Raw genomic sequence first — 2676 nt, forward strand, 5'->3', positions numbered from 1 at the left:
TGGGGTTATATTATTTTTACCATACTTATTCAATATATTTGATGAGCAAATAATACAAGAAGTTGGACTATATGAAGATGACACAATCATGCTTGCTGAAAGTGAAAAGGACTTAAACACTTACTGATGAAAACCAAAGACAACAGCCTTCAGAATGGATTGCACAAAAACGTAAAGAAAACAAAAATCTTCACAACTGGATCAATAAGCAATGTCACAATAAAAGGAGAAAATATCAGAGTTATCAAGGATTTCATTTTATCTGGATAAACAATCAACATCCATGGAAGTGGCAGTCAAGAAGCCAAATGTCATATTGCATTGTTCAAATCTGCTGGAAAAGAGCTCTTTAAAGTTAAAAAGCAAAAATGTCACTTTGACGATTAAGGTGTGCCTGAACCAAGCAATGGTATTTTCAATCTCCTCACATGCATGCAAAAGCTGGGCAATGAATAAGGAAGACCTCAGAAGAACTGATAACTTTGAATTAGGATGTTGGCAAAGAATACTGAATATACCACAGACTGCCAAAAGAATGAACACATCTGTTTTGAAGAAATACAGCCAGAATGTTTCTTAGAAGCGAGATGTCGAGACTTCATCACATGTACTTTGGACATGTTATCAGGAGGGACAAGTCCCTGGAGGACATAATGCTTGGTAAAGTAGAGGGTCAGTTAAAAAGAAGAAAACCCTCAATGAGCTGGACTGATACAGTGACTGCAACAATGGGCTCAAGAATAACAATGATTATGAGGATGGCACAGGACCAAGCAGTGTTTTTTGTTTTACACAGGGTCACTATGAGTTGGAACTGACGTGAAGGCACCCAGCAATAACAACAACATATTCGAAGGTCAGCAGCACAGTCATATAGGGAGCTAGTGATGCTTAGTGTGTAGAGAACACTTAGGGAGTCCTTAGACCTCCTACAATTACATTCGGTCTGAGTAGCACTTGAATACAATCATGAATCTTGGAGTCAATCTTCCCAGGTGTGTTTCCAGGCTTAACTGCTTTTTGTTTGAGATTCAAGGCAGGTTATGCAAACTCTCTAAGATTCAATTCCTTCATTTTTGAAAAGGAATGCTATTAGTTCTTGCCCTGGAGAAATATTGTAAATATTAAATAAAGTGATGCACTTAAGGTATTTGATACAGATTTTGACATTTTATAAAATTTCCATAATGTATATTACTGTCATTATCATCATCATTATTCTTTTTTGTTTGCAAGTTATTAAAAAAAGAAACTACAGCTCCTGTAATCCTGAGCAGACTTTGATTTTATTCTCTGTATTTCTCTCTATAAGGTCTGTATAATGTAGGTTTGAACGAAGAGATGACCTGAATGGGAATTGTGGACAGGTATTACATAGGGGAAATAAGTGTCTAATGAATCCACAAATTTCAAGAATTAACTAAATAAATTACATATATCAGCAAACTAAAGGCCTGTTTCTGTTAGACCGTAACAGCATTGATTCAATTCATGAGCATGCTCTACTTTCTAGAATTTTCTTCAGGGCAAATTTGACATCCTTTTTCCTCAGACCATAGATCATGGGGTTCAGCATGGGCACAACAATAGTGCAAAACACAGAAGACACTTTCCTTTGGTCCCTGGAGCTGAGAGTTGATGGCTGCAGGTACATGAATGTTGCAGAACCATAAAAGATTGTAACAGCTGAGATGTGGGAGCTGCAAGTGCTAAAGGCTTTGGACCTGGCCTCAGTGAAGCAAATATGGAGAACGCTGCTAATGATGAAGCTGTAGGAGGCAAGAATGGTTAAGGCAGGAGTCAATATGTTAAATGCACTCAGACCCAGAACCGATAATTCATTGTTACAGATGCTGGAGCAGGATAACTCCAGGAGTGGTAAAAGATCTCAGAAATAGTTGTTAACCAAATTAGTCTTGCAGAAAATAAGTTTCAACATAAAACCTGTATGAACTGTAGACCCGATGATGCCCAAAATATACCCTTCCACTGTGAGCCAGAAGCAGATGTGATAAGACAAGGAAACATCATAAAGCAAGGGATTACAGATGGCAACATAGCAGTCATATGCCATTGCAGCCAGCATGTGACACTCCACAATAGCAAAAACAAGAAAGAAATAAAGCTGAGTCATGCATTCAGGATAGGAGATGGGATTCTTCTTTGTCACAAAGTTCACCAGCATTCAGGGGGTAATGACGGTGGACTGCATAGATCAATATAAGATGAACTGCTGAGGAAATAGTACATGGGGGTGTGCAGTCGAGAGCTGAGCCCAGTGGTGTGACCATGCCCAGGTTTCCCACCATGCCACGTTCCTAGAAAGAGGAGGAAGAGGGGCAGCTGGAGTTCAGGATGCTCTGTTAGCCCAGAAAGGATGAACTCAGTTAATAATGAATGATTTCTATGGTCCATTATCCCCTCAGCAGGTCTAAAACCTAGAAAATAATTTCACAGCTTACGTGTGTGAGTGTATGCACATGTGTGTGTATGTGTGGAGGGGAGAAAATGATTATGTGGAGCTCTTTATTTACTCCGTCATCAGAAGAGATTAATATTCCAGAGATCCTTCGAGCCTCTTCTGTGACTCTGGAAAATCCAATAATTATATTTGACCAAAGAAGGAGTTACAGACTTCAAGGATCTTATAAATAAAAATATTATAAATTTTTAAGA

The 2676-nt window shown here is 38.6% G+C and overlaps 1 pseudogene; it reads right to left on the minus strand.

Annotated features, from left to right (window-relative positions):
* Window positions 1-1287: 1287 nt before the first annotated feature.
* On the minus strand, window positions 1288-2415 carry LOC100653893 (putative olfactory receptor 8G3; annotated as a pseudogene).
* Between the last annotated feature and the right edge of the window lie 261 nt (window positions 2416-2676).

The sequence above is a fragment of the Loxodonta africana genome, chromosome 15 (genome assembly GCF_030014295.1).
Source record: "Loxodonta africana isolate mLoxAfr1 chromosome 15, mLoxAfr1.hap2, whole genome shotgun sequence".
In the NCBI taxonomy this organism is placed as follows: domain Eukaryota; kingdom Metazoa; phylum Chordata; class Mammalia; order Proboscidea; family Elephantidae; genus Loxodonta; species Loxodonta africana.